Source organism: Periplaneta americana, chromosome 10 (genome assembly GCF_040183065.1).
Source record: "Periplaneta americana isolate PAMFEO1 chromosome 10, P.americana_PAMFEO1_priV1, whole genome shotgun sequence".
NCBI classification, from domain to species: Eukaryota; Metazoa; Arthropoda; class Insecta; order Blattodea; family Blattidae; genus Periplaneta; species Periplaneta americana.
This window is the reverse complement of record NC_091126.1, coordinates 10529744-10551296: the sequence shown is the minus strand read 5'-3', so window position 1 is coordinate 10551296 and position 21553 is coordinate 10529744.

Sequence of the window (21553 nt, the reverse complement as noted above, 5' to 3'; positions counted from 1 at the left end):
ATAAAAGACAACTAATTAGTTTCGTATCCAAGTGCAAAAGAAAGGCCTTAACTGATAACCTGTTTTCCCACTTTGCTAAATGTACCTCATTCTTCAGGTGCACATTATTTGCTACAATCTTCCCTCATATACCTTATATTTTTTTAAGTTTAATAGTCCTGTGTATTGTAAATTCTGAAGCAAAATTTAATTAAATATTTCACCCCTAGTGAAACATAAAAAAAAATATTGAACTTTATTTAACATTTTTTGCAATTTTTTCAATGTATATTTTTTTCTCGTGTTATGTGTGCGATATTCTTAAACCCGTAGGTCTACTATGTAGAACACAGGCTGCAGAAAACACTGTAAAAATTTTATGTAAATTGATTCAGTAGTTTCAGAGAAAAATGCACGTAAGTTTGAAAATGTCAATTTATGGAAAACTGCATTAAAAAAAAAGAAGGATATATGCACTGTCAAATTTAAAGAAGCTACTTAAAGGGCTTATCTGCAGAAATACCTCCCAGAGTATTTATATTGTTTTAAAGAGCAAGTTTTGTATTTTTTTAAACACAAAATAAAAAATCGGATTTTTGACCCCTAATCACTACCTGGTTCCCTTAAATTGATTCCGTGTATGAAGTTTTTGTTTGTTTTTATATTATATATTTTTGTGTATAAAATTTTGTATTTTATTGTAGTCTATATGGCTGGAACTATACCCGAATATGAGCTTTTATCATGCGGGTGTTTCTCTTTATCTATTTATTTAATGTAGTCAAATAAAGATCACATCAAATATAAAAAAACGTGATATCAGTCAACGACAGAACCCTTAATACCATTCGAAGACTTAATCACAATAAATTTATTTATTTATTTATTTATTTATTTTTATTGCTAGTAAGTTTGAAATGAATATAAATTAATAAATAAAATGAAAGATAAACTAGCCCACTCCTGAATGAGTAAGACTCGTGCTCTGGAGGGGATTCCAATACAGACAAAAATAAAATTAAAATTGAGAGTGAATACAGATTAAATAGTGTTTAATATGTTTAAACCCAAACTATAAATCCAATACAAATTTTTTTATTTTTTTTTATTAATTTGGAGAGGATTCGTGGTTGAAATATTATTGGAATACAATTTGTTTAATAATCTGGGGCCCCGACTCATGCTATGATAAAAAGCTGCATTGGTTTTACATTTTGGTTCAGATAAACGCAGAGAATTAATATTTTTAGTTCTATATTTATGTATACACCTTTCAAAGTTTTTTAAAATTTCTATGAAAATATTTTAATAAAATAAAATAATACATTTGTTTAATGTTGAAAACGTTGAAATGTTTAAACAACAATTCAGTTGGGTAATGTTTCTGCTTTTATAAACAAAGTTTTAATACTTTTTTCTGTAGTAAAATTAACGGATAAATGTTGGATTTATAAGTTCCACCGCAACCTATAATACCATACATAAATATAGATTGAAATAATGCTAAATAAATTACACATAAACAGTTAAGCGACAAAATATTTCTTAGAATAACAAAGTAACATAATGTTTTACGTAATTTATTACAAATATAATGAATACGATTATTCCATTTTAAATGATTATCAATAATTATACCTAAGTATTTAACCTCCCTGCCAAACTTCGTAACAGTCTCCAAATATGCCAAAGAAAGATGCTTATCACTGAGGGACAGAGTTCCAAACGAAGTGCTACAAAAGATGTTAGCAATTAAAAATCCAGCACTGCAAGCCACCGACACCAAATGGAAGTGGGGAGGCCATGTTGCACGACTTAGAGACGGAAGATGGACGCAGACAGTCACACTATGGGATCCCCGCATTGGCAAGAGATCACGCGGAAGACCAAGAAGAAGATGGGCCGACCTCTTCAGTGAACGTGTAGGAAGCCATTGGTCAAGCAGAGCAAGACATAGGGAAGACTGGAAAAGCCTAAGAAGACAAGTGAACAGCGACTAAAACCAGTGCGACAGAAACAAGCGAACAATATCAAACAGTGCAGAATGTGAACTAAGTGAACAATTCAAAGCATGAAAAATTCTCTTACGCGGGACAGCTCACCGCGTGAGACAAATAGAGCTCTCCCTCTATAGGAGGAGACCTTTGCCCTTAACGGGACATTTTTACGCTAATCTAATCATTTCATTTCATTTAATTAACTTCATTAATAACTGAACTGAATAAATGAGAATAATATAAACAATAAGTGTAAACAAATGCCATATTGACATGTTTAAGCTCATGTCTGTTAATGTGACTTCACAGACCTCAAGTTCCTCTGTCGAGCAGCCCATTCATAAATGTTTAATTTGTGCACTTTCTTACCCAATCACTCTTTACATGAGTAGCTTCACAGATCAGTGTAACATAACAGAACAAAGAGATAAGACGACAAATCAATTTTCTTCTGGCATGAATATAGAATGTTGTTATTTATGTGCGAAAAATTGAGTATCACGATTCTGCATTATGGGGAGCTTTGAAAATCGTAAAGCGTTCGAGTGTGGGTAATTTAATCTTAAACACAGTATAACAAGTAGATCTCGTGCAGTGGTGACTTGCTTACGACGGCGTAAATAAACACAAACGAGGCGTCAGGGTGAAATCGTGTAACTCTATTCCATAAAGTTCTCCGTCCTCAAGCACTGCACAGTAACTTGTAGCTATTATTGTTCTATGCCCAATAAATAAGATATAAAACAAGACCCTAACCCCGCTTTCAACTCTCCTGGCAGCTTTCGAAGAACGATTCTTTTTCTTTTTACGAAACTGTTTTCCCTCGCGTAGGTCGGCGTCGCTAGACGGAGCACTTCAGCATTCGCACAATCCTTTGTCTTCTACATACATCGTGGTGCAGAAAACTAGCAATCCTCATTTGTTTCCCTACAATAAAATCATCAATTCTTCATTTTTCATTTGTATCAGCTGATTTTTTTTCGGAGCAGACAACTTACGGTATGGAAAATCTTGCAAGGGTTAAAAATATCCTACTCTTAGTAGAAGAAATTGATGATGATTTTATTAGGTTATTTTACGACGTTGTATCAACATCTCAGGTTATTTTGCGTCTGAATGAAATGAAGGTGATAATGCCGGTGAAATGAGTCCGGGGTCCAGCACCGAAAGTTACCCAGCATTTGCTCGTGTTGGGTTGAGGGAAAACCCCGGAAAAAACCTCAACCAGGTAACTTGTCTCGACCGGGAATCGAACCCGGGCCACCTGGTTTCGCGGCCAGACGCGCTGACCGTTACTGCACAGGTGTGGACTTGATGATGATGATGATGATGATGATGATGACAAAAAGCTTGGGATGATGGTGAAGGTGTTAAATACAATTATGAAGAAATAGAATAAGATAACGATAGTTGTAAATGACAAGCAGAGTTAACAAGCCTACGCTAGAGCGTAATAATGTTATTCAGAATATACTTGATTTATGTGTCAACAAAATGCCACTATACATAGACAACAATCTTATACCTGCTGGTTCAGACTTGTACATAAATTTTGTACGTGTTTTAAAGCACTGTTTTTTTTTTAACATTTGCAGGCAATGCGAGCTGTTGCTAAGATATCAAAAGGAGGTACAAATGGTACAGGAAGAATTTAATAGGAAAACAAAGATTTTTTGTGGACTTTTGGAAAAAGAACTGAGGAAGAGTTTAGTGAAGTGCTTTATGTGAAGTGTGGCATTGTATGGAGCAAAAACATGGATATCACGAAGAAGTGAAGAGAAACTACTGGAAGCATTTGAAATAATAATAATAATAATAATAATAATAATAATAATAATAATAATAATAATAATAATAATAATAATGGCTTTATTTAACCTGGCAGAGTTAAGGCCGTAAGGCCTTCTCTTATACTCAACCAGGATTAAAATTTGCTTACATAGTTGAACATAAAACTGGATCGGAATTAAGTAATTACATACTGATACAATTTAGGTACATAATGAGATCAAAAGAGGTAATTACATAAAAATTTACCTCATAAAATAAAAATAAACATAGTGGAATACTTATTAATGTTGTTAGAATCAAATACGAATTACATAAAAACAGAAGCCGATAATTCAATAAAAAAATGTACATAGTAAAAATAAAAATAAACACATTAGTATACATATTAGTATTAGATTACAATTAAGTAGGATTTACATAATTAGATAAACCAGAAACCGACAATTGAATAAAATGTACAAAAAAATATATTGATAATAAAAAAAAACAACACAGTGGGATACATATTGGCGTTAAGTGATAAATGAACACGATTTACATTATTGCACAATAAAAATAAGAAACAAAAAAAATAAATAAAAATAAATACAGTGGAACACATTCCATTAAATATTTGCAACGCGTTCGGTCTGGCAACTCATCATAAGATATTTTTCTAATTTACATTTAAAGGAAATTGAAGTTCGGCAGCCCTTGACTTCAGGCGGCAGAGAATTCCAGTGACGAGAAGTAGCAACAGTGAAAGATGAAGAATAAGGTGATGATGTGTGGAGTGGTATTTCTAGCGTGTTATCATATTGTGACCGAGTATTTAAGTTCTCATACCGAGAAAGACGGATATGAAAAAGAATTGAGGTGTAAAATAGACAAACTAGGAAATGAAGCTGTACTAGAAAGAATTGGGCGAAGAAAGAATAATGCTGAATCTGATCAGGGAGAGAGAAAGAAATTGTCACTGACTAACAAGAAGAAACTGCCTACTGAAAGATGCACTGGAAGAAATGCCGAACGGAGAAAACTTCGAAGCAGAAGATGTAAATTGATAGACAACATTAAGATATTATATGGATCGTACTTATGCGGAGACGAAGAGGAAGGCAAAAAAAAGGTAAGATTAAAGAATGCTGGGTTTTCAGTGAAGGACCTGGCCTTGGATAGAAAACAATGAATGAATCGATCAATCAATGTTGACAAACTTGACACTATAAATTCCGCCATTTTCCACCAAGGCCAGCTCTGTACCATTACGTTTCTACCTATTATTATCTACAATTACTGCATTTGAACATAAAACTGCATTTTTAAGCAACGCAATGTATTGTAATTAGGCGCTTGTAGTAAACGACCATAGGGTTAATTGCCTACGAAGCATGGCAGCAAAGCTCTGCACAAAATCCGCCAATACATTAACAAAAATGTTCACTTACATCATGGAACTGCTGGGTTGAAAATGTATATACTAATACTTAATCAAGAATGCTCGCTTATGTCGTGGAGTTGCCGGAAATGTTTGTCTGCCATGGGGATGTAACAGGCATTTCATAGTAAAGCTGGCATTTAAGTGTGTATCCAGAAATTTAAGAAGGCATTCTCTCTTCTGATACTGATTTTCGTTTCAGCTAATGTAGATAAACACAAATCTCAAGACGTGAATAGGAAGAGCAATCCTTAATTTCATCTGATTCCCCTTCTGCTAGCACAACACGTGATCTTATGTTTCTTATGTTAAATGGACCAGCTATAATTGTGTTCTTTTGTAATTACTTGCTTTGATGGAGATGGCAATACCCGAGTATGTCTTGTGTAATACATTTCTGCTACCGACAACGACACCGTTTGTTGCTCAGTTATCCTCGCGTATCATACTTTGGACATGATTACACTGAACAGTAGAATGTCAGCCACTCAACAACTTGCTTTTCGCACCGAAACCACACAAAACATATATTCATCTTAAATTCAACCGCACGTGACTTAACAATACACCGAATCTATTTAGAAATACGATCCAGATGCGTTTTATTGCCGAAAGGTATGCCGCTGGAGGAGGTAGCGTCTCAGCCGCTGAGCGGCATGCTTGGAAGCTATTGTCCAGCTTAAAGTTAGAGATGACTATTTTATAGAATTTTCATTCTTTCCTACCCTATTACTGTACCTGCTCTTTTACTGCTATCCAAACCAAAATTGGAAATGATTGTTATCAATTAAAGTCATTGTTAGTTTTGTTTGCGACTCTGCAAGTCTTTGTAAAGATAATACTTATTTTAACTTAATTATTATTGGCTAAGACCACACCGTACACGAGTCTGGCTCTTACGGTAGTGGCTAGAAACATTTCTTGTTTTATAAATTTAATTTGTACTCACTAGCTAGCTAGTTAAATAAATAAAATTAAATAAACCATCCAACCAACCCAACCAACCCCGCCAATCCCACAAATCAAACCAACCCACCCACCCACCCAACGAAATTTATTTACCTATTTATTTACTTATTTACTTATTCATTTATTTATTTACTTACTTACATATTTACTTATTTATTTATTTACTTACTTAGATATTTACTTATTTATTTATTTACTTACTTACATATTTACTTATTTATTTATTTACTTACTTACATATTTACTTATTTATTTATTTACTTACATATTTACTTACTTACTTACATATTTACTTATTTACTTATTTATTTATTTACTTACTTACATATTTACTTATTTACATATTTACTTATTTACTTACTTATTTATTTATTTACTTACTTACATATTTATTTATTTACTTTCATATTTATTTACTTACATATTTATTTACTTATTTATTCATTTATTCATTTATTTATTTATTTATTTATTTATTTATTTATTTATTTATTTATTTATTACCTTCGAAATTATATTTATCTTTCTTATCTTGAGAAGGGTTTTGTCTTTACCTGGAACCCATAGGCCTATCAATACTTCCTTGAGTAGTGGTTGTCTCCAAGCTGCCAAGAGAGAGAAAAAAATTCTTCGCTTTGCTTTTCTTGATGTACTCGTAAGTAGATTATTTCACTGTATTGGCCACAATCAGATTAAAATATCATTGTCAGAATGCGACATACCTTACAATTTGAAATTATATATTTCTGAAATTCTATGTGTTAATAACATTCAAATTGAAACTCACCCACAGAGAACACAATTAATTTTAATAAAACGAGGAGTTTCTCAAGGATGTCCACTCTCACTAACTCTCTCTAATTCAGTCATTGATGTGGTCTTAAAAGAACTGATTATGAAGTGGCTAAGATATTAATTAGGTTTACTTCATATGAAAATCTGCACAACTTGTCTTCCATTGCCTTTGCTGATCACTGCGACTTGTTACGATCTATTGCGATAACCCTGAAGCTAGGCGCACTCCCAAACCCATACCGGCTGACTACACCAAGTTTCGCTGCGTACCCAGGCTTCGAGCAGACAGCCCTCTCGTCTCTAGGGCAGCCCTCTTCGTGCGTCGCCGGCCATGAATGGTGAAGGAATGATGGGAATACCGGTATCTAATAATCCGTGGTGCTACAGCCCGTGAAGGGCCTAGACCGACCAGCCGGCTGCTGGCCTCACGCCCACATGCCGAAGCAGAGGTGGACGATTATCCAACCAGAATGGTGGTATCGTGTGGTTAGCACGATGATCCCCCCAGCCGTTATAGCTGGCATTCGCAACCGGATTTCGCTACCTATTGCAGCTCCCCAAGTGCATCACGATGCTGGGTGAGCACCGGTCCCATAAACTGGCCGAAATTTCATGAGAAAATTTCTTCCCTCACTAGGACTCGAACCAGCGCGCATTCCGTAATGCGAGTCCTAGGCAGGATGCCTTAGACCGCGACGCCACGACGCGGGACATACCGGTATCTAATATGGAGAAATTCGGGAGAACCCCGAGAAAAATCACAATTGCGACCTTGTCCGCTAACTGGCACTCGAGTGAGGCGGTCTGCCTGCGTGACAGCCGCCGCAGGATGACCATAGGTAAAGCGTCGAGTACACAGCGGCGGGTAATTATTGGGAAGAAACCGAAGGTCACAATCAGTCTATCGGTTAGCATGTCTGGGTATGAGACGAGCGGACCCGCATTCAAATCCTGCCTGGGACAAATTACCAGGTTCATGTGTGTCCGAGGTTTTCCCTCAAATAATTGAAGAGGAACTGCTGGGTAACTTTTGGTGTTTGGTCTCGGACTCATTTCGCCACTATTTATTCACATGTCATTATCACCATTACCATACCCCGATTTAATTTCTCGGTGTAGCGTGCTGTATTCTTAAAAGAGCGCGACCGTTCGGCGACGAAAATCATTCACAGAACAGTAGTGGTAAGCATGCTTATCCTCAAGCTGCGGTGCAAGTCTTCCAGCTGTACCTCTGTAAAAGATAAAAAGTCGAAGAGTAGGCCCAAACTAAAGGACGGTAGCGCTAGAGAAAAGAAAGTAGAAGAATTTATGAAAAGTACCTGTACATGTAGACAGACGGATAAACGATATGCCTAAAGCAATCTTTTGTACGGAGGGATGCAGACGTGTATCTGCGTGAAAGTTTCTTTGTCGATTTTTCGCACATCGGAATACTTTCTCTTTGTTCTTGGTATGAGAAAAGAAAAATGGATTAAATATTTTTGAGCCGTCGGGCGTCCTTTTGATATTAATACGTCTTGAAACTACAGCTGGGATGAGAGCTGCTGTTGGAAACGTATCTCGAGAATTTGACGACTCCCACAGCGGAATTGGTACAGGTGCGAGATGGCGAGCGTGTTGCGCGGACAGATGGGGTATCGCTCGCTATTACGGTTGCCCGCCCCCATCCATTGTTGCGGCGGCTCACCTTTGAGCCGTATGTACGGAGAAAGTATAATGAGATCAGGTATCCGCAAGGAAACCTGCAGACAATGAAAAGTAGTTATGTCATTCCACGACTGATCCAGATATGAGAGGAAGACACTGATTGGCTTCGGGAGCAATATTGCATCACTTCGGCCGGCTCGCAACCCCGAGGCACTTGACTTCTTTTGCTTTTCGGTCACGAGATCAGGAAATCGACCGATGCGGCATGAACCCGGTTAACGTTTTGCTTCTTCTGTGACGACTGCGACTGTAGACGATTTTTTTAATTTGCCAAAGAAATTACATGAACTAGGGTTCGACCCTTGTAGTAGACTACAGCCATACCAATTGTGGTCGGCAGGCTCGGAGGATGGGGAACCTCTGACTCGGCTCTGTCGAAGCTATAAAATTGAGTACTTGATACCGCTTCGTTAAGGGGGAAGAGCATCTTTCTCTAGTGTAATTTTATTACATTAAACATTATTTTTCTTAGAATATTTAGGCCTTTGGAAATAAAAATTAACAGGCTTAATGTTCACTACATGTCCATCACCAAACAATTCTGATGTTTTTGAAAACCTAATAGTTTATTCAATTATGAAAATATGTTGACTATGCCTATTTTCTTCGGCCGGAAGGTGTTTTAACTCAAAAAGTACAAGGTGGAGCAAAATATATGGTACAGAAAAACAATGAATTATAGAAAAATGTTTGCAAACATAGAAGTGCAGTTTATTTGCAAACAATGTGCACAATTTGCCATATACTTTAATGCCAACATATGCTTATGTTTTAATTACATCCGGTAAATGCCCTCCTTCATTCACTTTACAAGTGTATAGTCGACTCAGGAAACTAACCATCACACGTGTCAGCATGTGGCGCGGAATAGCTGCAATTTCATCATGGATGGAAGCCTGTAGTTTCGCGCAATTGTCTCCTTGCGAGTTGAATAGAACTCCTCCTTGAGTTAGCCCCAAAGAAAGGAATCTGGAACTGATATCCGGGGATCTGGAAGGTCAGTGGATGTCACCAAAGCGAAATATGAGTAGGCCGTGAAACAGCTATCGCAATCTGTTCATGCTGATATTGGCTGTATGGACAGTAGCTCCATCTTGCTGGAACCGTGAGTCAAGATGTCCTATCCTCCTTACTCCAGGTACTAGGAAGGTGCTGAGCATTTGAAGATATAGTTCTGAATTAACAGTAACGGTTCTGTCCTGGGGATCCTCGAAAGAATTACGTGGTCCCACTCGTGGCTACTTCCGTCATTGACTTCTAGCAGAATGTGGTGCCCACAAGTGGCGGGGTAACACGTTAAAGTACAAAGTGTCCAACATACCCGACTGTCCAACAGACCCTAATTTACCCTAAATATCAATTATACTTGATATTACAAAAGAAAATAAAAGAAAAGCAAGTTCAATAAAGATAATTATATATGTCGAACGTACTTCAGAATACACAATGAAAATTATATTGTTGTATCTCAAAGTAAACTAGTTTTAACAAAATAAATCTTGATTATATTTTTACTCGAGTACAACAAAGCAACGCGTTAAACTTTATTTACAAACTACTCTTGCGTCCTACAGCACTGGCAGGTAATTTTTTTGTTGCTAACAATACTTAATCCTGCGCAAATTTTCAAGTTCGAATATTTGCTATTAGGTGTTTCCCTTATCATTAAAGTTTTAAAAATGGAAATGATTGGCCTTAACTTCGATATGAAAAGAACGAGAAGCTTGACAAGTTATGCTGGATAAGCCGACCTAGCAGTAGGCTCCCGCAATGTGCGGTCAGCACTAAGTAGCAGTACAACACGTATCTTCTCTCAGCACAATCATACTCCACGCGCAACCTTACTGTGAATAGAAACAGCACATTGTCTGCTGTCAAGATGACAGATTAATCCGCTCTTGTTCCATACACTTCACCAGACCGTAATACTATAATGCTGTCTGCTTGCATGCCTGCAACGAGGTCTTGTGTCGACATTCTTGCGCCGATTTCACTTACATTATAAGTTACTAAATATAATTATATAAAAATGAGCTATGCAAACATACACGAAAAACAATGCTCTAAAGGACGTAATTTGGAAAATGCAGAAATATATGTTGTTGTTTTCTAATGCCAAGCGTTTGAGAATAAAGTCATTTGACCTCTTGCACTCCAATATTTTTCAAAGATATTATCATGGCCAGCCACTGAAGCACAGATTTTGAGGTGTTCCGAATCAATTTCTTGGTTTGAGTTGCACAATGGGCAGTTAGGGGACTGATATATTCCAATTCTATGCAGGTGTTTGGCCAAACAATCAAGGTCTGTTGCACAATCTAAGTGCAGCTACAGACGATTTTCGTGGTAAATCGGGAATTAACTGTGGATTATGATGCAGAGAATTCCATTTTTTCCCTTGAGATTGTGTTATCAAATTTTGTTTGTTGAAGTCTAAGTATGTAGATTTAATAAATCTTTTCACAGAGTAATACGTAGATTTAGTAACAGGTCTGTAAGTAGCAGTAAGTAGAAATATATGGGGGGGGGATATTTAGATCGGTGGCCCATTTCTTTTAAGGCTTATCCTGGGATTTGTCTTTTCGTCTTGGTAGAAACGAAGAAAAGCCACAAGCAGGATGAGCTGTCCCAAGTTAGATGATTCTGATGGGACGTATTTTGGTTCATGTTCTGCAGAGACCCGTGGAGCCAGTTGCATACGGTAACGGAGGAACTACAGACGAAGAAGTACCGGTTGCCAAGTTCTGGGGCGCGTGGACAGCCCTGAGACGTGGCGTTCGGGCTCTCGAAAACCTCGTTATTTCCTCCACGAGCACTTATTATAGCATCACCGTGTGATCATAAACGTCGAGTTGGAGCAGCAGCAGCATCAGCAGCGCTTATCTAATGTGACGCCACGCCACAGCCTTCATTTGATTTAAACCCACTTTACGGCTAGAGTACCCGCTCCCAATATTATTTATGTCATAAAGCAAGGTACAAGAATCAACAAGAATCCATCTCCAGACCAAGAGGAACTCGATGACAAATCGTCTTCGATAACTTCTGCAAAAACTGTATTGGCAAATGTCGAGCTTCATGTAAAAACAGGAGAATCGTGTTGAACGTGGTGAAGAAGTACGGAACTCAGGCCTTACAAAGGGACTTTGCAAATGGAAAAATACATGACTCAATGGAACTTAATGAAAGCCATACAAAAATTCAGAAATTGAAAAGGGGGTTTAAGCACCTAGCTTATAAAGTATGCATGTATATGTAGGCCTTTTAAAGACACTAATGTCACGAAAGTGACAAATTCTCATTTAAGGGGAATTGGGCGTTATCGCATGCAAAGTAATGGTAAAAATAGCCTATCTTCAAGCAGTTATAAATGTAATACTATTTATTACAGCTATTTCATTTTTGTAGTGATATATGTATACACATTAAACTTTAAAATGAAAAAAGAATGGTTAATCTAGTGTAAATCTTACCCTTAAATTAATTTTTGAATTTAAACAAATTTTTTATATAAATTCACTACATACCTGTGATTAGGTACACTGTATTCACTTATCATAGCACATATTGAATTAAAATTTTGGCCACTTACTGCTAATAGATACTAAAACATACCCTACTAAAATTATTAAAATATCTGTAGTATTACGGGCATAGGGTTTATACTAATCTTATTTCTTTTTAATTTATTGACGGTGATGATTACTATAAGCCCTATGCCCATAATATTACAGATATATGAATAATTTTAGTAGGGTATGTTTTAGTGTCTATTAGCAGTAAGTGGTCAAATTTTCAATGCAATATGTGCTATAATAAGTGAATAGAGTGTACCTAATCACAGGTATGTAGTGAATTTATAAAAAAATTGTGCTTAATTAAAAAAAATTAATTTAAGGATACAGATTTACTCTAGAGTCGCCATTCTTTTTCATTTTAAAGCTTAATATGTGTACACACATAGCTAACAAAAATGAAAGACCACTGATAAATAGTAGACTCTTATATTTATGACTGCTAGAAGATAGGCTATTTTTACCATTATTTTGCATGCGATAATGACCAACTCCCCTTAACGCTTCACGGTGTTCGCAATAATTCAGCTTCTTTTCCATTTTGGGAATGATGATAATTAGAGACACCTCGTTTTCGCAAATAACTGACCCGGGAAATATTGTTTTTTTAGCTGATAGAAGCAAACATTTCGTTTCAAGCCCTTCAGGGTAACAATATCGACGATTAAATTCGCGAAATGTCCCCAAATTTTGAGTATACGCGAAATATTTTACCTTCAGCACAAATTTATTCGAAATTAATGTTCTTGAAAGTAAATTTTGGTTTAAAGTGTCCAAAAGAAATATTTATTAGGATTGCATAAATATGTGTGTAAATTAAATTTTGATGAAGTTAAGTTCCTTCGCGATGTACACTTGGCAGGCATGGCAGTGGAGTTAGCTGGATTTACGATTTTATTTTCATTAGTTACTGGAATTTTCTCAAAAATTTCAAGTTGATTGAAATATAATTTTCTGTACATTTTTATCTATGTAGAAAATTTATAATATGATGTTCAAATCCTAGTTTATTACAGAATTTAAAATCTAATATTCGAACAGATTTTCGGACGACTATTTCTAAATATAAAATAGAATCAGGTTCAAGTGCCTACTAGTTTATATTATTCACATATAACACGGGAGACATACACAAATTTCTCTACACAACAAGAAGTATAGATAGAAAATTATAGGTAGGCCTACAGTATTGTTAAAATGTACAAATAACCTTATGGTTTCCTTAATAATATAGACCTCTAACATTTGTAGGACCATTAAGTAGCTAATGTATATTGCACGACGGTAAAAATTAACCAAATTTTGTACCGAAATTTAAGATTTTTATTAGCGTAAAATATGATCCCTAATGATACTGTTAAATTGTGTTACTTATGTGTTTTAAAAACATAAATTAAAACACTACAGTAAATGTGAAAACAAAACAGAAAAAACTCCGTTTGTGGATTACACACGACGGACACTTTTTACAACACCAAAGATAATATATTCGGCATAGTTTATAAACTGTGCGGCTTATAGGGTACAGAGGGGTAAATCAGATAGCGAGGCTATATGGATAATTTTAAGGATTTTCGCATGCTCTGTGTCTATCGACGACGCCATATTGTCGTTTTTAGCTTTACAGTGAATGAAAGAGTGTTGTTAACGTTTGTGGCTAGTTTAGTTGTCAATTCTCCTATCCTGAGACAAGCAACACGAGTTATTCTAACGGACGGTAAGTAACAAACATCTCTAGTATATGCAGCATGTAATATTGTGCTCAGTGAACGTAAGCTTCATTTACCTTCAAATAGTAAATATCATGTCGCTTTTATCTATGATTGTGTCCGTGATATGTAACAGACCGTCAGACTGGATGGTGGTCCTATCTCTTGCATTGTCCAGTAAATAGGTCTTCCTCGGTTATAGATAACCTTCGGGGCTATTTGGATACATTTTCGTGGGGCTATACGGATAACAATTTTTTTTCGTGCATAATCACTAAAAGTTGTGACAGCAGCATTTCCAGGAATATTGTGCACCAGTAAAAATTCTTCTGATTGTAGATGTTCATTCATCCCATGCAGCGCTTTCTGCTCTTGAATATTACCAGAACAATAACATTGAAATCCGTCTTCTCTCACACACGACGCATGTTTTGCAACCTCTCGATCGTTGTTTCTTTTTTCAAGTTACTCAAAGCTAATTATCATTGTGAAGCAACACCACGGCTACACAGGAATACACGATCTAATATAACTACTGTAAGACCCAATTCTATTCATTGTTTAATGAAGCTTGGAAGGCAACTGAATGTGGCAATATATGGGTTTTCCTGTATAGGAATTTTCCCCTTCAGATCTCAAGCAATCCAGGACTTCCATTTTGCAGTTCCTGAGACATATAGGCCTTCCACTGCCATTACCAAAGACATGCAAAATGATGAAGTAATTCAACCTGAAGAACAGCCTAGTACTTCGCAGCCTCCTGTGTGAATCGCTTCTGAAAATGTTAGAGCGGTTCTTCCTAGCCCTCAAAAGAAAACAACGCAAAAATCTTCTCGAGCTAAACAAACAGCCTGTCACAGCATATCACCAGAGAATGTAGCAGCTGTTAAGGCAAAGAAAGAAGTCCAATTATAGGGCAAACAAACTCGACTTCAATTCAGTCATAGACCTGAGTTAGGACAATGTCAAAGAAAGTAGAAGAAAAAATAAAGAAGCTAAAAAGGAAGGTGTAGAGAATAATGACTATAAATGTGAGTTTTGCATGATCAGTTACGACTCCAAGTCATCAACTCTGAATGGTGAATGGATTCGCTGCCAGAAATGTAAGGTATGGTTTAATGAGAAGTGCGTGGGAGCACAAGGCAGAAAACAATTCATTTGTGTTAAATTCTTATAAAATAACCATGTACTTAATAAATTTGTTTCAGTGCATGAAAATACCAACATTACACAGCATTTTCATTGCTTTCCATATTACCCAGCAGCAGTATCCAATTAGCCCCTCTTAATTTCTTCATTTCCAATTTGTTGGGTAATTCGGATAGCTTAGTATCAGTGTCAATAGTAATTTCTGTTCAGTGAAATTAATTCCAGAGTAAGTCAAAATAATGTACTATTTGTATGTTTACTTGTTTTCTCTGTACAACATCAAGATTTTTCTGAGTTTGAAATTTTCTGTTAACCTATCCGAATTACCCCTCTATACCCTATAAATATATGCATAACATACATACATACATACAGTACACAGTCGGCCTGAGTAGCGTAAACAGTATAGCACTGGCCTTCTATGCTCGAGATTTCGGGTTCTATTCCGGCCCAGGTCGATGGCATTTCAGTGTGTTTAAATGTGACAGGCTCATGCCAGTAGATTTACTTTATATGAAACACTTCACAGCTTGATTTGGGAAAGTCATTGATTGAATTCCCAATATGCTCAGTGAAATCAAGAGCACAGTCTATTATGATAAAATTATTGCGAGAATTTTAGTTCTGTCCTTCAAATGTGCAGAAATATGACACGAACAAATATAAATTTTCGTTCTGGAAGCAAACATTCATTTTTGGGATCAAATTTCCGCATATTTAAAGGACAAAACTAAACTTCTTCCAATCATTTATTTCTCAAACTGACTGCAGTCCGTTCAATGACACCCCAGCGCCAAAGAAGCGGACAGTTTCATCATCTCTCTCTGTCCCTCGCTCTCAAAGGTTTCTATTGTTTCTTTTTTCGCCTTTTTCCTCGTACCAAATGTAGGTCATTATGTGTTATACAATATTTTGATCGTGTCAAAACGATCGAACAAATCCTCTCGATTTCTTCATTGACGAGTTAGTGGATGGTATGGAAACAGTTTCGATTGCTCAAGTCACGATTCCAATCGAACCCCACGCCATTTTCAATACATTCTCCGGCCTGCAGTAAGCGTGAATATTGAAATGAAACGTTAGCCCAGCCTCGAGGTCAGGAATTCAGACTCCATCATGACTTATTGATTTTACTGTGCCAGTGACCAAATTGCGGTCTCACAAATACGCCTGAGGCTGCAGGAAGACACTAGGACCTTTTCGCCACTCATTAATACATTTAATGAGGATCAGCACAACAGGAATATGTTTGGAAGGCAGCGAACTATTTCAGTGTACTATCCGAAATATCTGATCGAAGAAGACAAGAATATTTACGGAAACCTCAGGTTATGATAATCTGATAGTCGGCTGTCCTATTTAGCAGAAGTCCTCTATCTGTAGATCTTTCCATTATGTTATGCTATTATCTGGGGGAGCCCGTTAAATATAAAGAGACGCTTTATCTATGGTAATACTGCATAACTGAACTGTTTACTACAGCGTGGAACTGAAAATTGATATCTTCATATTGCTCTTTTAATTATGAGCAAATATTGATAACGGGTGTTTCTCAGCTCTTTTATAACTTATAAAGAATTCGATTTTTTTCTCTATTGGGCAGGTAGACTGTCAACGCTTCTGGTTTTCTTTATATTTTCTTAAAATTGTTTAGTAAGTATCATGGTTTTAATATAAGTTACAGTAATTACGCACTTAATCAACTTTCTTTCCACACAGAACTTATTCCTCATTTCTTAACCTTTTGGGAAATGCAAACTTATTAATTAAACATTCTCGGATTTAAGTGTCCCTTTGTAGAACATACCGTCACGATATTTAGGATAAGTTTAAGACTTTCAATACACGAACAAGCACTGATAAAAAAAAATTTCATTTTTTCTCATAGTGTAGAGCTGTAGCAAAAGATTATTATCGATAATAATGCATCAATTTGGGAAGGAATATACCTGTTGAAGAAAAATGTGTAAAGCATTAATAGTCACGAATTATGAAAATGTGAAACGAATAGGAAACCATAAACCACCTTGCGGCTTGACAATTCAAAGCAGATGTTGAAGTTAATAATAGAAGTAACAATATTTTCAAATAAATGCACATATAGGCAACACACACGCATATGCTACAAAATAGTTCATTACATCTGACAGCGAAAGACTAGAAATTAAATTACCCATCTCTCCTAAACTCACAGCAATGGTAACAGGACATGGAGAATTGAAGCCTTTACTGCCATCGTTTTAGAATAACTTAGGATACAGAGCGTTCAGCGTAACTACCTACTTACAATAGCAACTAAAGTAGCGGGAGAAGTAAGCTTTCTGAGAGAGGCTGTTCACCGTCGCTGGGATAAGACATATAAGGCTGATTCACAATAAACCGGGAACGGAAACAACGAGAACGAGAAAGGAAAAATGGTTAAAATAACCGTATTTAAAAGTGGCATTCATAACGAACGAGAAGCTTGCCGGAGCCCGGGAACGGGAACGTGAGAGTTGGTCAAGTTTTAACTTTGCCGTTCTCGGTTCCGATCAGCGTCTACTGGATTCATTCAGTTGTCATTAAGAAGCTATTTAGTCGTCGTTTATTTTGTTGCATAATTTCTTCTTCATTCATTGCTTGTAATTGACCCAGAAATTCAGTAGAATCACTTTCCATATATAGTGCGTGTATATGTGAGGTCCACTTTACATGGATGTAATTGACGACACGAAATACATCATATTATATCATATCATATCATAAATCATATATCATATCATATCATATCATATCATATCATATCATATATCATATCATATCATATCATATCATACCATATCATATCATATATCGTATCGTATCATATCGTATCATGTCATATGATATCATATGATATGATATGATATCATATCATATCATATCATATCATATAACACCATATTATATCATATCATATCCTATAATACCATACCGTATCATACCATATATTATGTGTATATGTGACCGGACTACCACGTGAATTGAATTCTTACATTTCTTGTGTTAAATTTAGAAGTTAGTTAACCTCCGTTTTTGTTAGCTGGTTTGTACTCATGTGAGAATGCCATTGGTCAAGTATATACAAATAACATCAGAATATGTAATATCGACTTTACATATCGTTATTGACATACATAACAATATGCATAGCCGTTTCCTTTCTCGGTTTATTGTCAATCAAAAATCTTCACATTCACGTTCTTCGCTTCCCGTTCTCGTTCCCGGTATATTGTGGACCAGCCTATAAATGTGAAGAAGGGGAGCAAACGATCGACGGATCTTAAGAGAATGTAAAATTTTGAGAAAAAAAAAGCAGAGAGACATACTTAAAAATTGACCGCAAATGAAGGACGTTGGCCTATAAATCAAACCGATTTGATCCAAAAATACGCTAAAAATTTCTAAAATTTTTTCAATAAGTTACAAGTTTTAATAATGTAGGCCTATGCATATACAGGACGCAAGTGATGTCAGTTCCTATAGCAAAGCCTAGTTTTAAATAAAAGTAGTAACGAACCGTGTAAATATTTGATATGATAAAAAATATGTTAAGTATAATGTACTGTTAGCATGTATGACCGCGAAACGAGGGGGCCCGGGTTAAAATTCTGGTTGGGACAGGTTATATGGTTGAGGTTTTTCCAGGTTTCCCCTCAACCCGTTAAGAGCAAATGCTGGGTAAATTTCGGCGCTGGACCCTGGACTCATTTGGCTGGCTTAATCACTTTCAACTTACGTCAGATGCTATATAACCATAAGAGTTGATAAAGCGTCGTAAAATAAATAAAAAATACATTATATTATATACTGTAGTACACATATACAACTGTAATTTTTTAAAAATGCATGGTTTATTTAACGACGTCGCCGTTGTGCCGGAATTTTGTCCCGCAGGAGTTCTTTCACATGCCAGTAAACCTACTGACATCAGCCTGTCGCATTTAAGCACACTTAAATGCCATCGACCTGGGCCGGGGTAGAACCCGGACCTCGAGCACAGAAGGCCAGCGCTATACCGACTAAGCTACCCAGGCCGAATGTAATTGCAAATGTCGCATGATAATTCACTCTTACGAGTGCTCATGTAGGAAAAGCTTTTGAAAAAGCAGCAACAATGAAAGAATTGCAGAAGAACTTGACTGTGTACTAAATCTCCCTTTGTGTTAGATATCAGATTGAAGACATTTCCTCTACATCGTTGTGGCGTGGAATTTAGGATCTTCGTCTTCTCTCCTGGCATTACCGTCATGAGAATAGTAATATGCGTTACAAGAGCGGTATGTTGAAGTTTTCATGTTCGAGGAAATGTTTGAAAAAGCGAAACGTAGTTGAGCTTTTTTAATTTCCGAGAATTGAAAGAAAACATACCGCTCGTGTATCGTACATTATTTTGTGCGAAGATCGTTTATTACATACCTGAAAGAGGAATGTCTAATTAGTTGCAATGAAATCTCCATCTTGGTTTCTGTTCAATGACGGCAATTTTGGGAAACAAAAATGTCTATCTTCAACATTGTTGCTTTAAAATGTTTTCTGTGTTTACTATACTCCAGCAGGCCTTGATATACGTCTGTCTTTTTTTCCCCCCAGTCTACGTATAAATGCGAACTTAAAACAAACGGCTTCCTTAATGTTACATGCATCACGAAATGCAGTAACTTTAGTGGAGTTGTAGAGTTTACCTAATTTTTGCAAATATTTAAAAACAATAATTAACAGTGCAATTTAGGTGAAATTGCAGTAGTAGGTTTCCAATTTATAATTATTACTATATTGAACGTCTCTAAAAATAATATGTTAAAAGCCTAAAGCAGTAAAATGAATATGTCACTTAAGCGGTAAGAAGAGGGAAATTGTTATGTGTGTTCGGTTGGGAATACTGAATGTGGAATTTTAGACTTACCGCGGGTTGGTTTTGTGCGGAAACCAAGTAAATACGCGCGATCTCGCACAAAATATATTTCTTCGTACGCAGATTTATATACATATAATCGTACCTTTGCTATATTTCAGGTTAGTGAACGATGTGAAACCAGAGATCATTATTGCAAACAATTCGACAGACAATCACATTGTCCCAGGAGAGAGTAAAGGAAATGTTTATTGCCCTGATAACAAAACTTCAAAGCCGCATAGCGGTCGCGAGTGACTGAGTTGTAAACGTACTAAAATATATCTCCAAAAGTCCCTGGCTTCATTCCTCTCAGGGTCAACATGACGCCAATGAAGAAAAATAGTAGGCATACTGTATTTTTCGAAGCCAACCGTTCCTTTTCGACTATCGTCTTCTCTTGTGGGACAGCATTACAAATATTTTGGACTACAGAAGCTGAAGGGAACCAAATTACTTGGGGGAAACCTGCTCCGTTAGCAAGGATTCACTGATGGGAATCATCCGATAGACCGGTCCCAAGCAACAAACCTTTCTGCAATTACAAAATATTCTTACATAATATTGAATATTGTCCACAGAGACAGCGGATTCATCCTCCCGCGCTATCGCTGTGCTTGATAGCGTGGCGCACAGTCACTTCCGCGTGGCCTAGGTCGTGAGGCAAACGCCAGATAATCGCTACGTGTGAAGCAACACAAACCAATCGGCCGTTTCTTAAAATTGTGTCTAGAAGTTCCTCTGTTCAGGCCAGCGATAACCTGGGAATAAAGCTATTCTGTTTACACAGATTACATATATTCTTCTTCCACATCATGCTACAGTCACGACTCGTCGTCGTGTGACATGAAATTGAAGACAAGCAAATACTAGTAATTGTTACAGAAATGAGAATGTTAACAGTGGTTAAGTTAAATCTGTGACGAAAAGTAAACGCTACCTTCGACATGTGTAAGTGAACTCTTCAAGAATAATGAAACATGAAATCGTTTTCCGAAAAAGAAAAAAAATGATTAGAGCCTAAGACAACAATTAGTTTGTGAAGTGATTAACGTAGGAGAAAGATCCACTCATAGGGGAGATTCCGTTTTCTCTGTAGTATAAAAACTATGTTCTTGGGATGAAAGAAACTGAAGTGCAAGTATGCAGAACAAAATGGATTTGCACAAAATTTTGGCTAATTGAACAAAATACGTTGGAATAAAGTAGAGTGGGACGGCATATAATAAAATAGAATGGAATAGCATAAAATGAAATAATGGTGGAATCATAATAGGAATGGAATAGTATAAAATAAAACAAGAATAGTTTATTCATTCATAGTGTTCTACCTAAGGGCAGATCTTTCACTGCAAACCCAGCATTCTTCAATCTTTTCTATTTTCTGCCTTCCTCTTAGTCTCCACTTATGATTCATACCCTATAAATGTCATGTTTTATTTAACGACGCTCGCAACTGCCGAGGTTATATCACAGTCTATTATATACAGTCGCGAAGCTTGAGGTGATTTTTTGCAAATCTCAGTTTGTTTTGCACAAACAAAAATAATATT